Consider the following 18,722-nt stretch of genomic DNA (forward strand, 5'->3'; position numbering starts at 1 on the left):
GCAGGAAAGAATGTCCAATGGAAAAAAGACAGCCTCTTCAATAAATGGTGTTGGGAAAATTGGACAGCCACGTGCAGAAAAATGAAATTGGACCATTTCCTTACACCACACACAAAAATAGATTCAAAATGGATTAAGGATCTCAATGTGAGAAAGGAATCCATCAAAATCCTTGAGGAGAACACAGGCAGCAACCTCTTCGACCTCAGCCGCAGCAACATCTTCCTAGGAACATCGCCAAAGGCAAGGGAAGCAAAGGCAAAAATGAACTTTTGGGACTTCATCAAAATCAAAAGCTTTTGCACAGCAAAGGAAACAGTTAACAAAACCAAAAGACAACTGACAGAATGGGAGAAGATATTTGCAAACGACATATCAGATAAAGGACTAGTGTCCAAAATCTATAAAGAACTTAGCAAACTCAACACCCAAAGAACAAATAATCCAATCAAGAAATGGGCAGAGGACATGAACAGACGTTTCTGCAAAGAAGACATCCAGATGGCCAACAGACACATGAAAAAGTGCTCCATATCATTCGGCATCAGGGAAATACAAATCAAAACCACAATGAGATATCACCTCACACCAGTCAGAATGGCTAAAATCAACAAGTCAGGAAATGACAGATGCTGGCGAGGATGCGGAGAAAGGGGAACACTCCTACACTGTTGGTGGGAATGCAAGCTGGTGCAACCACTCTGGAAAACAGCATGGAGGTTCCTCAAAATGTTGAAAATAGAACTGCCCTATGACCCAGCAATTGCACTACTGGGAATTTACCCTAAAGATACAAACGTAGTGATCCAAAGGGGCACGTGCACCCGAATGTTTATAGCAGCAATGTCCACAATAGCCAAACTATGGAAAGAACCTAGATGTCCATCAACAGATGACTGGATCAAGAAGATGTGGTATATATACACAATGGAATACTATGCAGCCATCAAAAGAAACGAAATCTTGCCATTTGCGACAACATGGATGGAACTAGAGCGTATCATGCTTAGCGAAATAAGTCAAGCGGAGAAAGACAACTATCATATGATCTCCCTGATATGAGGAAGTGGTGATGCAACATGGGGGCTTAAGTGGGTAGGAGAAGAATCCATGAAACAAGATGGGATAGGGAGGGAGACAAACCATAAGTGACTCTTAATCTCACGAAACAAACTGTGGGTTGCTGGGGGGAGGGGGGTTGGGAGAAGGGGGGTAGGGTTATGGACATTGGGGAGGGTATGTGCTTTTGGGTAAATTGGAAGGGGAGGTGAACCATGAGAGATTATGGACTCTGAAAAACAATATGAGGGGTTTGAAGTGGCGAGGGGGTGGGAGGTTGGGGTACCAGGTGGTGGGTATTATAGAGGGCACAGCTTGCATGGAGCACTGGGTGTGGTGAAAAAATAATGAATACTGTTTTTCTGAAAATAAATAAATTGGAAAAAAAAATAAAACCCTGCTCCTTGCGCAGCCTGTGCAGTCCCTGCTGGCCTTGCTGCAACTCCCCTCCTGCCTCACCTCTTTCTCTTCTCACCTCAAACCCCGGGCTACAGCCACTAACTAGGTCAATTGCAGGTTCCTCATCCATCTGCTGCCCACCTGCCCCCCCCCCCTTCTTTATGACTTCCTCTGCTAGGGGAATGCCCCTCACGGCCACGTGATTCCTCCTTGTCCTTCAAAATGCTGTTGCTCCGGCAACGGCACGGTGTCCCCTTCACCTTTCACGCATCACCTCCAACGAAGCTCTGCCATCTTCCTCCTCTCCAGTGATCCCTTCTGCTGGGAGGCAGTCATGGGTACACTTAAGGCTGATATACTTCTAGTTACCATCCAGGCTGCTGTTCATGAATAATAAGCTTTACAGTCTCCTAAAACCATAAATGCCAAAGCTCATGAAGGAACTTAGGAGCTGGTCGCCTAGGGACAGTGGCCGCCATGTTCGCAGCTATCGGAGACATGATCCTGGACTGTTCAAGGAGGCCAATTCATCTCGGGTGGAGCTCCGACCCAGATGTCTCTGACACCTGACTGTCACCCTCCTAGATCCTCAGCAGGAGTGATATTTTACTGTCTCCATCAAAGTCTTCCCAATGTACCCGAACACTTTTGCTTCGCCTAAGAAATCTCTCCCTTTTGTTTTCTCAGAAAATAAAGGTAGGCTATTATGCTTATTCTAGGCAGCTAGGGGGAAGCAGCCTGTACATACAGAGTCAGAATGAAATTAAACCTTAGAACTAGAATTTAATTTCCAAATAATAATGAGCTGGGAGAAGTCTGAGAGAAAGCTTTCAAGGAGCCAGCAGTATCCTAAAGGTGTCCAAGGCACACTAGATTTTTCTTCTGCCACTGTGCAGTAGGCGTCGGTGTGATGCCCATCTTCCCTATGAGCCAGGCTCTTGGAGGGCAGCGGGTAGACCGAGTTCACCTCTGTGTTCCTGGAGCCCCGCATGGTAGCTGGTTGGGAGCAAAGTTCCCCAGCTGTGGCTGCGTTGAATGGCACAGCGAGGAAGTTACTTCCATTTCAATTCTCTTCCAACCCATTTAGTTTAATCAAAGAGAAAAGCTCCCTGTTTCTTGATGATATGATTTTAACACCCCTTTTTGCTTTTCCTCCCTTGTGAGCAGGATTCAACAGGCATAGCATCTACCTGAGCGACTAGTTTTGTTTTCCTTGTTCTTGTTTTCGTGATTAATTTCAACTGGAGGCAAGGCAAATGGAAGTGATATCAAGTTGTTGTTTTCTAACTGAATGCATTTAAATAAAAAATGAGTCTATTTGTAGAAAAGCATTAGATTTAAAAAAAAAATGATACCAGGAGAGCCAGATGTGGCAAAAATCACAACGGTCGTATATAAATGAAGGATGTTTGGGAAACAGTGACTCAATCAATGTTAATTTAATGGATAAGTGAATGTCTCTTGTATCTTCTCCCTTCTTTTGGCTTCTCTAACTGCCACACTGGTCTAGCTTTGCCTCCAGTTTGTATTACTGCAATTATCTCATATTCTGGAGCTATCTTCCTGCCTCTACCTTCCGCCCAGCTCCCCCACGCACTAGCACGACCTACTCATAAATGTGCCATGGTTCCTTCTCTCCTAGCAAGCCAGCGCTGACTTTGGACATTCGTCAAAAGCTGGTTCAAATTCCCCAGAAGCTGGCTCGGATCTGTCCTTCCAAATGTATCAGCCCAAGTTCCACTGCATAGACCACGTGGACATGTATGAATCCTAGGCAATACCTGATTTCTTTTTGGCTCCAGGACTTACGTGGAAAGCCCTCAGAATCCTACTCATCTCTTGCAAGTCTTATTCAAATCCTCCTCCCTCCATGAAGGCTGCTTTGTTCATTCCATCTGGGGGTGATGTGTCTCTCCTTAGAGCTACAGCAGCACTTTGACTGTGGGAAAATATTCATCATGTGTATATTATATTGAAGGCATTCCTTCAGTATTTTTATAAGTGTCCTGTTTTCTCTTTCAGATTGCAGGCTCCGGGAAGGCAAGAACCAATTCTTAGACATCTTTCTATCCCCATTCTGTTTTTATTGGCTAAATACCTACTGACTGAATTAATACATGAATGGAGATATTTGGGATATTCTGAAGGAAAGAAATGTAGGAAACCAGTGCACTGCTTACAAACGCTATTTCAGCTGAAGAAATGGACTGCAAACTCACAGAATGGTAAGCTCATTGGGAATTTGAATGTGGTAATTCACCCGATGTGTGGAAACCTGTGTCCTTTAAAAAAAATGATCTGTAATAATTTTAAAAATGACTTTTCAACTTAATATTATTTACAATCTAGTCCAAATCCTTCCACCATAGAGGCAAGAAAATGGAGTTAACCCTACAAATATAATGCATAGACATATATAAATTTATATATGACTAGCGCTATGTTCACACTGCAAATATGCATGGGTAAAAACAGTCCTTTGGTTCTTTGCAGCATATGGTTCAAACCTCAGAGAAACTACACCCTTGAAAATTCTCTACATTTAAGATACAACCATAAACAAGAGCCATATTTGTAGTACGTAGTCCACTCCACTGGGTCTAATATATGTTGTCTGTTAGAGAAACAATGGAGAAAGCTGTCTGGGGGCTATTTATGTTGACCATCCCTTCCACGGTGAAGTGATATTACCATGGAACACATTTCAGAGAAGATTCTTCTACAATAGTTGCCTCTAACTTTGAACTTATTTTGTTTCATACCAGATGCCTCATTAGTAAAATGGCAATAATGAAATGTTGTGACATTAGTAAAGACAGTAATGTTAGTAACATTAATATGTCCAGCAGTAGTCAGCAAAAACAAAACAAAACAAAAACAATCAAAACAACAACAACAACAACACACACACACACACACACACAAAAGAGACAAACCTGTGGCAGGCAACTGACCTCGGTGGGCCTTTATTTGCATGATCTCTCAGGAAGGTGGGTCACTTTTATGAGTATAATTTATACAGTTCTTAGTTGATGAGGCACTAACGTGTTATTCACTCCCTAAGCAGTCTCAAGATAGTTCAGTCTTTTGAGATACACTTTTGTTCTTGCCCACTTAGATGTTGTACAAAAAATATAAATTGAATGAAAAAGAGCATTTGGCACAGGTAAGTACACTGAAGGTGCATGAATTTGCAAGGTTTCTTGATAGAAAGGCCCAACTCTCTTATTCATCATTATTATTCATTATTACTATCTTTACTTTCTGCTATATTTTCTGTATATAGTCCCTTCACTGATAGTAGAAAAGTAAATCAGTTGAGTTGAAATGTATGTGCATAAAGGGAGGGACCAAAGCATGAATAAAGATAATTTGGAAGTCACCTCCATCACATACCAGTGTTGTACAGAGATTTCTTTATAATGACATAGTTTAGTGGTCATCATTACTTGGAGCCAAGGAAAACATCAAAAGAAAGTTCTGGTAGCTTTCCCCTTCCTGACCTTGTTCAAAGATTTGTCTTTTAAAAATGACTCCATTATCTCTCTGGCCATTTCCAACACCTTGTTTGTTAAGTCTCAGTGAGTCAATGATGCAGGCCCCAGCAAAATGTGAATTTGGAGATAGAAAGGACCAAAGAAATAGCTGGGCTAGAATTTCCCCAAAGTGTGTTCTGTGGATCTCTAGTCCTGGGAGAGATTTTATGGGGGACAGAGAGAGAGCAAGAAGGAGACAGAGAAGAAAGAGAGAAGAGAGAGAGATTTGGTGCAATATATTTTGTGGAAGCTGGCTGTCATATTTTCTCCTTAGAGAGTCACAATACTCTTTCACCTATTAAAGACTGTGACGTTTTGCAGTAAAGAACCTTCTTTTATGTTTGTACCCTAGCATTTTGTAAAACTGTCTGATACTGAGCTTTTTGAAGACTATCTCTTGCCCTTTCTGAGGAGGGTCTCTCTGAAGAACACAGCTGAGGAATTGCTGATTGATGCTTAAGTTCCTCCCTCATTTTACAGATGAGGAAGTTAAGCGTGATTTACTGTCACTCTCACCTACACCATATTTACCCACAGGAACCATGGCGAAGTATGGATAAAAGGCTTTGAAGCGGAAGACAGCTTAGCCTACCTCTATAAAAGAAAAAAGATCAACTCCAGGAAATATAATTGATTTACCCAGAGTCCCCAGTTAGCAGTGTCTTTGTCTAGAATCTAGAATTTCCTCACTTCTGCCTTTTCCTCCCCCCATCAAAAAAGTGCTCTTTCCATTATATGAGTGCATTTTTCTGAAATTATTGTACCTTACATTTTGCTTTACCTGATGTCGGGCCTTTTTTTTTTTTTTTTCTCAGTACAGTGGAGGCCCTTTTAACAAAACTCCACCTAACCCACGCCCCAGCTTCACCGACACCATTGCTCTCTCTGTCAACACAGCCAGGCTGCTCACGGCAGCCCAAAGAATCCTCACACTCTGAAGCTAACTCTAGAACTCTCCCAGACTTTTCCTTATATCTATTTATTTTAACCAAACTTGGAATTACAATGATGTAATTTCATTAAATATTACAAAACATAGGCTGAGGGCAGAAGAGTCATTTCTCTAAAATCTCTTTTAAAAGGAGTTGTTCCTCTTTGCATTTAGAAAGGTTTGTGAAGATTGAATAGACAGGGATGGTAAAAATGGCGGCCAAAGGAGTTGTGAGGGAGACAAGTAAGGAGAAGAGTCATGACAACTTCGAAGGGTCTGCCTTCAGATTGTTTTGCATGTCCAAAACTAAAGAAAACGGAAACTTGAATTTGTAGATACATAGTTGGAATATGGCTCACGCAAGAAAGATGACTTAGAACTCCAACCAATAGTTTCACTTTCAAAAAAAAAAAAAAAGGCCTTGGTCCTTCATGAAAATGTTAGTGAATGAATATACATGTACATGTTTTAAGTTAAAACTAAAAGTTTGAGGAAAGTATTTTTAAGATTTTATTTATTTATTTGAGAGAGAGAGCCTAGAGGGCGAGGGAGAGGGCTGACTTGTTGGACAAGTGACCTCAGAGACCCCTCACTCCCTTGGCTCAGGGAGGGAGAAAGAGGCGACCGTCCCGAACAGTTGCAGAGGTGCTAAAGGAACGAGAAGCTTGAAGTTGGGGTGTGGAGGACACAGGTGCACCGCCTTCCTGACCAAAGGCTGTGGAAGAGACCACAGGTGTCAGCAACAATTGCAGCACAGGGGACATGAGGCACGTGTGCCTGTTTCTCAGCGGTCACCAATGATGAGGAGGGATAAGCTGTAGCTAAAAGACGCAAGGCTGGGCTGGGAGGAGACAGCGTTGACCCAGACGCCAGGTAAGCCTCTTGGCTGGGTGAAAGACTGTTTCGTTTGACCAAATATCCGCTTCAAAGAGCAAACCTCTCACGGAGCGACCGTTCCCTTCTCGATTCCCGTAATACACGTTCTCGGTCTCGACTGGAGTTGGGGTCTCACAAGGTAAGCTTAACTTACTTGTGGAAAATAATAAGTTTTGTTTCTGAACATATGATCTGTTGACGGTGTATTTTAAACCTGAAAAACCTGCATTGGAAGAATGGTGTATGAAAGCAACATGTAGTTCTTATTGGTTCTCTTTTTTTAACACACATTCGGTGCCAATGTTCTAGACACTGTACTGAACACTGAATCAGACATAATTCTCTGTTCACTTGGCTCACAGACAAAAATGGGAAGAGCACACTATACGAAGCGCCAGGGATGGGGGAAGGGACATATGCATACTTATGAATGTGCATGTTTAGGAAGTATAAATAATATGTGTTATTTAGAGATCATTACGGGATGAAGATTGTGCCCTCCTAAGGCCTTGATTAAACGTGTGACATAGTGGGGGGCAGTTCTGGCTGGCTGTGATTCAGAATCAGCTGCCACATTCCAGAAAAAGATTTCTGCCCCCCCGCCCTGAAAACCTGGGGTTTTGCTGGGCCATCTGTATTTTCAGAATGTTCCCTTGGTGATTCTGCCCGGAAGTGCCAACTGGGAGTAGCCATTGCCATAGAAAGCTATAGGTGTTTTGTATGGATTCTGTGTCTGATTATCTTTGGTGGCATCCTTAGGAAAAATCATTTAGGTTAGCTCACAAAAATTTCTCTGTGAGAGAACTTGCTTAAATCTCACATGACCTCCAATTCTGCCTTAATTAGAACTTGCTTTAATAAACTGAAAAATAATAAACTCAGAAAAACGTGTCCAAAGCCTATGCTTAGGGGGAGCCCACTCCTAAATCTTGAGTGACTGCTCTGTGGCAAAGATTTGTGTTTTTCAGTGTTAAAGAGGCTTAACCCCCAGTAACGGGAAGTCTCCCGTTTTTCAGAGTTCAGGGGGCAAGATAGAGCTTGCTTAGGTCATCCTGGCATGAATTGCTGAAACCAGACAGTACCAAGCATATTTTCTCAAAATGTGGTGGTATGTGGGAGCACAAGTCACAAATGAACTTTTCTCTCCACTGGATAATTCTATACTTAAAACCACCTGGGAGTTCCTCGCCTGACAGCCTTTTGCTGTTGAAGGTGAAATGTGGTGAAGCAGGTCCTGTCTGAAACAGCTGAAACCAATTGCTTAAGGTGTTTAGCAAGCAAGGTTTTTGGCCACCAGCAAGAATGACTTGCTGGAGTCCTGGCTTACAAGTTTACAGAGCCTACATGCTCGCTCGCTCTCTCTCTCTTTTTCATTTTAAAAAAATTCATTATTTTTATTATGTTATGTTAGTCACCATATAGTACATCATTAGTTTTTTTTTCTTTTTAAAGATTTTATTTATTTATCAGAGAGAGAGGGGGAGAGAGCGAGCACAGGCAGACAGAGAGGCAGGCAGAGGCAGAGGGAGAAGCAGGCTCCCTGCCGAGCAAGGAGCCCGATGTGGGACTCGATCCCAGGACGCTGGGATCATGACCTGAGCCGAAGGCAGCTGCTTAACCAACTGAGCCACCCAGGCATCCCACATCATTAGTTTTTGATGTACCATTCCAAGACTCATTGTTTGCATATAACACCCAGTGCTCCATGCAATATGTGCCCTCCTTAATACCCACCACAGGGCCAGCCCATCCCCCCATCCCCACTCCCCCCTAAAATCCTCAGTTTGACGAACCATGAGGGTTTGTGGACTCTGAGAAACAAACTGAAACACTTCTAATGAGTGCCGGTTTCACTGTGTTCTCCAAATAGGTGTTGTTCTCAGGATCTAACCATCTATCTGTCTCCAAAAGGCAGAATTCTGCTCTGGGTAGAGAAGCAATTGATTTCACTTTCCTGCCATAGAGAGAATGTTACAATATCCTCCTAAATCAGGACGTATCCTGATTTCTGAATGGTGACTTAGGAGCAGCAAGTCTGAGGCTGGACCCTGAAGTGTGCATTCTGGCGCATGTGCCCCAGCCCCTTGGGTGCAGAGGACACTGGTTGGCTGAGGTCTGCATCTACACTCTCTTAAGACCCAAATGACTGGATGGAAATTGAGGTTTCAGGGACAAAGTGCATCTGTATTGTGGGGTCAAGTTACTGTCATTGGCCACACCCCCTCGATGAACCAGGAACTGCAGCTTGTCATAATCTCAGACTGAATGGTAAAGGGACGGACTTTCTAGTGGTGACCCCCATGAATCCAGGACCCTAGTCTGTTATTCCTGACTGTGAACTTCTTCTTGCTTTTGATTTTTCTTTAGTGATTATTCTATTTCTCTGCTAGTGTTTGCATAAAAAAGAAAAACAGTGGGAACTGTAAAAATTGAGAGACTTCTCTTTCCCTTGGTTCTTCTGGTAAACAGTGCTAATAGGAAACTCCTTGAACAGCTGGGACCTTACATATGCTCTGTGTTTGGCATCTCTCTGGTGTACTGCAAACAGAAGGTGTTCAGTTATTGTTGACTGCCTGCCTTGAAAGACACTTTCTGTGTAATTTTGCCTTTCTCTTTACCAGAACACTAAAAATTCTCTACTAGAGGTAGATACGCTATACAGGATTTTCTCTTACTTGGCTAGCTGTTGTATATTCAACTGACTTTCTAGAAGAAATACAATTTTTAAAAAAGGTTTTATGTATTTATGTATTTGAGAGAGTGCGGGCGAGAAGCAGAGGGACAGAAAGAAAGGCTCTCCAGCAGATTCCCCCTCCCCAGCACAGAGTTCAACACAGGGCTGGGTCCCAGGACCCCGAGATCACAACCCCATACAACCCCATTGGAAACCAAGAGCCACCAGGTGCCCCTCTTTTTTTTTTTTTTTTTTTTTAAGATTTTGTTTATTTGACCGAGAGAGCAAGAGATCACAAGTAGGCAGAGAGGCAGGCAGAGAGAGGAGGAAGCAGGCTTCTTGCTGAGCAGAAAGCCGATGAGATGCGGGGCTGATCCCAGGACCCTGGGACCCTGGGACCATGACCTGAGCCGAAGGCAGAGGCTTTAACCCACTGAGCCACCCAGGCGCCCCTTTCTCCCTGCCTATTTTAAGTCCACTTTGCTTCAAGGCACATAAACTGTGGCTTTCATGATTTAGCATTATTTTCTGATGGGTTCAATTGGAGGGTCTGGGAGCTCACTTTCAGTGGCATAGATGAAGTAATTCTTTGCTATTTTTTCTTCTCATAATTTAAAAACTTCTACAAGTTGGACTATAAAACTGAGTGCCTGGTGTCTGTATAAAACTGAGTGCCTGGTGTCTGCTATCTAGTATTCCTAGATAAGAAGAAATACTTAAAACATGTTTCCAGTGAGCGTGGGGATTGTACCCTTAGGCAAATGCTAGAGTCACAAAAGGAGTAACACGGGGAGGTTATCTTCTGTCCACAAGAGAGCTCTCCCCCATCACCCCCGTCTTCAAAGAAGTGAAAATGTTAATACATTTACTTGCAGCTTCTGAGTTGTTATCCACTGGCGAATGAGAGGAAACTGAGAGAAATGTAGTGACTGAAGAAAAGGCATGCAGACTGGGGTTTGTTTTTTTGTTTTTCTTTGTTTTAAATCAGGTAGTTTTAGACCAAAATTTATCCATTAAAATCTGCTGCTTCCTACGGGCCGAATTCAAATTGGGTAGCCAGGTAGACAGAACAACATGGAACGCTGGGGTAAGTGACTACAGGTGGAGTCAAGTTTTACCATCTTCTCAGTGGACTCTGGAGCAATTAAAACTCTAAAACTGTCTGCTTGTCATAAGGGTGCAACTGGTGATTAGGAATCACTGCTGTCTGCCAGCGCTGCCTTTGCCGTCCGGGGGCTGGTGGCTAGGGATGTGTATTTGCAGCAAGCTTCATGGGGTGACTCACCTCCTCTCCTGGGTGGAAATAAGGGATGGAGAAGGGATACCTCATTTTCTAAATATATGAAAATATTGAAGAAAATTAGAATAGGAATCTTTCTGATGTCATCAGTAGCGTCTAAAAAAAAAATCAGTGCTAACAGAAAAGGCTAGGTGGAAGTGGGCGAATTTCTACAAAACCAGCCAGGATGATTGCTTGCTGGGAATCAGGAGTCATAGTTCTAATCCTGGTTTTAGCCCACAAATGGTTGGGGGATAGACAGTTAAACCCTCTGGAGTTGTATTTCTTCTACCTGGGAGCTGAGAGACCCAGCTTAATTAGAGGAGGACAAATAGAATAAATGCGTCACTCCTGTTAGGAAGTTGTGGATGGTAAATATCAGGTAAATTTGCTTTCTCTCTGAAGACGAATTTATGGGGCACCTGCTTGGAGTCACGCTGGGGATAAATTCATATCTTTACATGTACTGGGTAGACCTTCAGGATGAAGGCTGGATCTTCCACGTATTGGATGATTCTTGGCACAGTGATTGACTTGTCAGTACACACTGAACTGATTTTTGCATAAATTAACTCCTACATAGGAAGGAACATGTTTTTGTTTTTATTTTGATGGTGTATGTTTTTATTTGATGTTTTCATTTGATGATGTAGTAATCACGCAAAGAGGGTCAAGATTGAATCCTTGTTGAAAGCAAGCTTTTCTTTTCCCTTCATTTTTACGGTTATCAGGAGGCACGTATTCTAGAGGCTCTGTTGGTACGAGGATTAGAAGAGTTAGACAGCTAGCAAGGTGTTGTAATTGGCAAGTTCAATGACCGAAGTATCAGGCATTGTGGGGTATATAAAGCGATTGTGTGCTACAGCTTACTGAATCACCTAGCAAGGAAATGACCTACCTTTTCAGCCCTACAGAACAGCAGCTCAGGTTCGTTTCTTAATGAACTGACTGATGGCTCCTCTGTGAAATTTTTAGCAGGAATTGAAAGAAGTCTTGATTCCTTTTACTAAATCTCAGTACTTTTCTTGTCTCCTTTTGTAACTGGGCTGCCAAAGAGGTTAATTGATAACCTCTACTTAGCTGCAACAGACTCCGCATGTTGCAGAGGTTGAAACTGTTTTCAATGTTAAGTCCGTGCTGGTTGGTTCTCAAAGGGGATCCCCAGACTTTCAGCATCACCGGGAAACTTCTTAGAATGAAAAACCTCACCTCAGGCCTATTGAATCAGAAACTCTTAGTTAGTGCTCCAGGTGATTCTGATACCTGCCAATACTTTAAAGATATTTACTTTAGGGGGTGAGAGCACACATGCATGAGGGCAAGAGAGTGCAAGTGGGGTTGGGGGGAGAGCAGAGGGAGAGGGACAAGCAGGCTCTGCACTGAGTGCGGAGCCCAACACGGGCTGGGTCTCAGGATCCTGAGCTCATGACCTGATCCCAAACTAAGAGTCGGGCACCTAACTGATTGAGCCTCTGAGGTGCTCCAGATACCTGCTAATATCTTAAAACCAATGATCTAGGATATTTAACACTCAATTAACGACTAAGGATTATTCTTCTTAGGGCCACTTTTATTTTGAGAATAAGAGTGTTACATATTAATCTGTTCTGTATGGATATCTAAACTTGAACCAACTAAATTCAACTTCTTGCATTCCTAGCAAGTCTAGTGCTATTACGTCACAGAGACTATCATTTCAATTCACCCAATAACTGGCCTGAGCACCTGCTCTACATAAAGCAAACATGAGTAACGCCAGTTCTCTCCTTCCAGGGCCTTACTGTCTAGGTGGGGAGGGTAATTAAACTTACAAATGCATAACATGTATGGAGAAAGGCAAAGCCAGGGAGGGAATGGGGCTGAGCCTTAAATAGAAACACATATGCTCTGGGAGGCTGTTGGGTCTACAAGGGCATGACCAGACTGGAAAGCCTCAGCCTCGTGGTGGGCAGGCGAGTTTGCCCAAATCCAAGCCAGTCCCCTTTCTGTGCCTTTGCCGTGCAGCCCACTCCTTCTAAAATAGCCTGAGGTCAGGGCAAGAACTGTGATTTGAAAAAGCCCCTTGCTGACTTTACAGGGTTGGGGATTGGAGGAAGACAAACTGGGGAAACTCTGTGCCTTATGGTTCAGAAAAGCCCATTCTTTCTCTGTTTATGTATCAGGCCCCCCATTTAACTTTTTGTTTGAAAAAGGGCTTCCACAGCTGAAGGAAAAAACAAACCAATTTCTGAACTAGATGATCTCAGGTTTATTCCAGCCCTCTATGGTTCCATGGCCTCTACTTCTTAAGGTCCTGGGAGGATTCATGGGGAGGATGAGGTATCTTGAATAGTTTGCCAGAAGTTACAATGGAATAGCAGGGTGAAATGGTAAGTATTTCTATTTAACACACCTCCTATTTATCACTCAATGGGATAGAAAAAGAAAACTCCAGATCCACGTTAAGAGGCGTGTAGTTACCTTTTCTACTTTCTGTCACAATTTAAGAACAGAACACTTTCTCAGTGGCAGACTTGAAACACAGAGCATTTTGGACGTGGACAAAAATTTTAAAATAGATCAAAATCCCAGCTGAAAGAAAAAAATCTTCAAGTTCAAGGTCTTATTGTTAAACTAAATTCTACTCTTGAGTCTAGTCATGAATATATAACGACTGAAATTAGGTTTTTCCCCTAATTTAACATGTCTTGATAGTTTAAAAACATTACAATGAAAGATTTTTTTTTTCTCCCCAAACAGAAACCAAGGGAATAGTACTCAAATGACCAATGGGAAATGCATAACTAGTTTGGACTGAAACCTTCATACTTTCTTGGATAGCAACTTACCAACTCTGATTTAATTAAGAACCCTTCCAGTGGTCACTATGGCTGCTTTTAAAAGAATTTTAATAGTTTGATAAGCAGAGTGTAATAAGCTCAGCTATGGCAATTATGTGCCAGGATAACTGAGAATGCTTCAAGCCCACTAACTGAGTCCCAGTCAGGGGCCCTTTGAAGTGAACCTCATGTAAAGTAGTGGGTGACCCCATGAATAACATGGCAATTCACAGTGCCACAGCTTAAGGAATGAGTAGCCCAGTTCCGAACCTAAGGAGGTAATCAAAAAGATTAAAAAGGAACAAAACTGGAAAGGAAAAAAGAACAAAGAATTGAAACTGCTAATTGCAACTGAAAAAGGCATTGTAGAACTGAATCACAAACACAACAACACAACGTGTGATTGATCTGTTCCTGGGAATTCTTTTGTAAACTTGGAGAGTTTCAAACTCAATTAAGCTTTGGGGTTTTGAAAATAATGATCACAAGGAGGATGAAAAGATAAAACAAGGAAAACAGCATACCAAGCCCAGAACAGACTATTTCTGAAATATCATTTAGATGCAAAGTTTGCAAAGTTCTCTGTTGGGAGAATGTCTTTTTCTGAAGACCTTTTACTGCCATTGTGAAGGAATAGGGAGTTCTGACAAGAGTTAGATCTTATGTGAGAATAGGCTGGTGAGAATAGAAAATTCCCTACTGTCCACTATAGCAAGATGCCCAAAAAAATTGTATAGGAAGGGATGCTACCGTAAACCCTTATAGCCCTTGCTCCAGGGAGCTAATTAACTCCCCTGGAGAGATCTGTAGACTTGTAGCCAAACATCTGAGAACTGCATTGGTTCTCTGCCATCAACCACAGAATATGTTCAGATTGCTAGAGCCTCGTCTGGTGCTAAATAACCTAAGGACAGGGACACTGCTTGAGAGACACCCACGGTCACAGCTGCACCAGCCAAATCTGTTCGTGCGCCCGTGCCTTCCCAGGGAACAGAGGAACATATGGAAGGCTTGGGCTCCTTGCCATCTGTCAAGAGTGGGCAGAATGGCACATGCAATCCCAATTGGCACCAAGGCTTGGGAGATAGCAATTTTTCACAGTGAAGGGTCTGCTGGCCTCTGATAAGAACAGTTTTCAGATGGGAAGAAGCCACACAACAGAAACAACCCTGTTTGCCTCTCAGATCTTCCCCAAAGCTCTTGTGGGTCAACCTATAGGACTTTGAGGGGAGACAAAAGCATACCCACTGCTCAGTGTGTACAGAACTTGGACACTCATTCACTTGCTATATGATTGTTGTAAATTATAATCACATTGACAGAGCTGCTGTCTAGTAACTCCCATTTAACTTCTAAAAACTTGCAGTGTGATTTCCTTCTTAGTAAAATTGAGACCCACTGTATCACTCTCTTCCGCTTCTGCTGGGCTCCAACTAGTAAAGTAGGAAAATGACAGTGGGAGGATTTTGTGTTTTGTTGTTGTTGTTAATTAAGAACAAAAGATTCCTGACTTTTCCAGCACCCCCCCCCTTTATCAACCTGAAAATCCTACCCATTCTTCTGACTTGGACCGGCATCTATAAATGACCAAGTGAAACATATAAAAACCTATAGTTAACTTGACCACTCTCTGTAAGGAGATGGTCATAGATGGCCCAATGAGGTTATGGTGATGGTTTCTATTAAAAGCTTGTCTAAATTAATCACTATATACTCTGAAACTCCTCTGAGCTATTTATTTTTCAAAGCTCAGTTCTTAAGCAGAATACCCTAAAAGACTATATTTGTTTCAAATGACCTGTTATTAATTACATAGCAGAATCTCTCAAATCCCAATAACAATTCTGCGGTGTAGGTACTATTAATTTCCCCCTTTTTACAGATGAGGAAATTGTGGCACAAAGAAGTAAAGGAGCTTGTCCCAAGTAATGCAGACAGTAAGTGGAGGGTCAGGATGCCAGTGAAGAAAAGCGGGCTCTGGAGTCTGAGCTTAAAACCATTAGGCATCACTGTCTACCCCTGATGGAGGAGCCACATTTGTGGAAGGGTGGGAAACTTGTTGCTCCCTGTAGGAGGGAGCGTGGTTGGAGAAGAGGGTGGGAAGGGTAGTAAGAAAGCACAGGATATACAGCTATATGTTCCCTGTTTCTTACACACTATAGTGAATTTCCCACAGAAGGGCTGTGGTGTCTTAAGAGAACAAGGGGTTTGCATTAGAGGCTGGGGGCCCATAGACAGGGCCCAGCAGCATTCTCCCCTTGTACCAATGGATAATAAGATGGGGGAGGCCCTGGAGTTCGGTCCAAATTGTCAAATATCTATTTGTGAGTTGTGTTGTTTTACTGGATGTCCTCTTTTCTGGGAGCGTCTTCTAAAGCAGGATATATATTATTTTACATCATGTTACGGAATAGGGAGCTAGACCAGTACTTCTAGAGTTTGTTAAGACTTTAGCAGACCCACCTGGCCAATATCCAGGCTCTGCCCCTTTGACCTGTCATTTGCTACTGGACAGCATAAGTAAAGTAAGACTTTGGCTTGACAAAGAAGCATACTTAGGGTGGTTCTTAATGCAGCCTTATATATGTAAGAATACGTAGCAAATGTTCTGCTAGAGGAATAATGATCCTACAAGTTTTGTAAAAATTGTCTATATAGAAAAGTCAGTACCTGAAGGAAACGGTGGTCCCAGTTTCCTCCTCTCTGACAACAAGCTAAAGGATGGGATAGAGACGGAAGTGCTGGGATATTAACATTCTGGAGGACAAAGAGGCTGCTTACACATTTGCATTCCTTTGGCTCTTTCCAATCCTCTCTATTCAAGCTGAGCTGTGAGACATACCATACCTGTTATTATCAGGCTCATGGACTTAGCTGTGGGCTTTGTTGCTGTTGTTCTAATATCGTGTCTGTTGTGATGAAAACGAAGCACAGCCTGACTCAGATTTGAAATACACAAGCTGCATACAATAGAAACCAACACGGAACAGAATTCTAGTTTTGAGTGAATATATGCCAAATAAGTCCTTTTGCCTCTCTGAGCCTGTTTCTTCAGATTTGTGTCCCAGGTTCTCTTTAGTCTCTCACCATTAGGTGGGAAGAGATGACCAGCATATACTAACCTACCAAACGCGGGCATGAAAGGGGATTAAATGAGAAAATGCTGCCCAGTGCACTGGATCATAGAGCTCTGGGCTCAGGCACCAGAGGTGCCCTCTGGGAAGAGCACTGGATAGGTGTCTGAGACCTTGCTCTACCAAGTTTTCTCTGAAAGAGTGCTTTCCACCTATGTTGTAGCTTATTCCAGAAACTGGCATTCTGAGCAGAAACCACCCTTCCTGGGGGATGGGGACAATAGGAAAAATGGAAAGGAGTGGGGAACGGGTGGTTGTCTATTGCAATAGACTAAAGTTAGTAGTTATTAGTGATGAGGCCTTGAACTAGGCCAGCCAAGAGGGGAGGACTGGAAGGGAAGAGGAGATGGAAGAAATATTGTGATGCTGAATTAGGAGAAAGGCCAGGCTCAGAAAGGAAGTTGCAAACATTGGCAGTGGACAGCTCAGGAACCTGTATGCAGTGTAGCCAACCAATGTAGGCAGTGTACAGGGTTCTCAAGAATTATGAACCGTTTAGAGATGCAAAGGGATGAAAGCCTTGACCTCTCTTGCTTTTTCTTCCTGCCCCTCCCACCCTCTTCTCCATCACACTCCCTCCCACAAGGACTGGCTAATTCTCCACACCCCTCCACAAATTTGGGTAATTTGTGACCTGCCCAGCTCAATCAGAGTTTGGCCAAAATAATCTACATGTCTTATTGAAGAATCCTGGACATAAAGTTGATTGACAAGAAAGACTGATGAAGGCCTTGACCTTCCTCTGGTACTGAGTTTTGTAGGCATCTTGAATAATTTTGGTCTCCCTGGTTGGCACGTGGAAAGACCTGTAATTCACACATCTGCCAGACTTAGCTTTGTTTGAACCTTGCACACTTCTATCAGATACAGATCATAGAGCTTCCTGGTGAGTTTAATTAGCAAGGAAGCCTGGAAAGTTAGCCTGAGACTAGGTTGTGAATGACTTTAAATAGTGAATTCACGGGATTGAGAAGGGAGAAGCTATCGATGGGTTTTGCACAGGAGAATACCATAGTTATGGTGTTCCTTTAGCAAGCTAATATGGCAGTGGTGGAAACATGATAGGTTTCTTGAGTTCTGCTATCAAGGAGAAACTGGCTGAAATGTGCTAGATCTAAGATGATAGAGTGTAATAGCGGTGACTGAATGTTCTGACACACCAGGCACTGTACTATAGTGGTTAAACTATTCTCTCACTGAATCCTCATAGTAATGTTACAAGTTCATCACGCACATTTTATGGAAGAATAAACAGACTCAGAAAACTTAGGGTACTTGCTTAAGGCTGCATGGCTAGTAAGTAACAAAGACCTGTCTGACTTCACACCTGTGCTCTTCACCAGTAAACAAGAATATGACCTTGATAAAGAAGAGCTAGTGCAGGAAGCACTGTGGAGTGGAGGGCATACAGATAAAGCTGCCCAGGAGAGGAGATGGTTTTGCTGCAGAAGTTAATGGCCAGAGACAAGAAATCTTTTTTTTTTTTTTAATTTTTAAAAATTTTTTTACAAATGTTTTGAGGCAGAACTAGTAGGATGGAGTAGATCTATCATGCTGGTTGCTTTGTTTCTCTGATGCATTATAAGCAAGGCTACCATTAAGCTTGTGAAAATCATAGTGCATTTCTTAATTCTTGTGCCTTCCCACTGATGCCACTTGGCATGTCCAGTTAAAACCCCATTTCTTCTCCAGGGTATATTTAGTGCTGCCTGTGGCCACATATCTCACTCTTGAATTTCTCTCTGATAGCTCTGAGATCAATGTTTGTATTGTATTGGCATTTCCAAGCATAGCACTCTCCTGTCCCATTCCACCCCACCCAAGAATCCATGGCCAGGTACACAAGGAACAATGTCTACTGATGTAAAAGATCTTGTTGACCAGATAACAGTCAATAGCCACATCCTGTTTAAAGGAGGAAATCACTTCTTGTCCATTTCTTCCCCTTTCCAAGAATCTGACTAAACACTGAGTGCTACATTCTGATTCATGTAAGAAAGAATAGGTCACTTGTC

At 42.6% G+C, this 18,722-nt stretch overlaps 1 protein-coding gene and 1 long non-coding RNA gene across 4 annotated transcripts in view; one reads left to right on the plus strand and one right to left on the minus strand.

The window, feature by feature from the left end:
• DLGAP1 (DLG associated protein 1) overlaps window positions 1-18,722 on the minus strand; it is an 881,241-nt gene that overhangs the window by 336,152 nt on the left and 526,367 nt on the right. The gene's annotated exons all lie outside the window — the stretch shown is intronic.
• Window positions 3,380-18,722, plus strand: part of LOC122903017 — a 117,659-nt gene continuing 102,316 nt past the window's right edge. Inside the window, exons 1-2 of the long non-coding RNA XR_006383911.1 lie at window positions 3,380-3,683; window positions 6,532-6,798. This is a non-coding gene — a long non-coding RNA (uncharacterized LOC122903017). The remainder of the gene's footprint in view (window positions 3,684-6,531; window positions 6,799-18,722) is intronic.

This window comes from Neovison vison, chromosome 3 (genome assembly GCF_020171115.1).
Source record: "Neovison vison isolate M4711 chromosome 3, ASM_NN_V1, whole genome shotgun sequence".
In the NCBI taxonomy this organism is placed as follows: Eukaryota; Metazoa; Chordata; class Mammalia; order Carnivora; family Mustelidae; genus Neogale; species Neogale vison.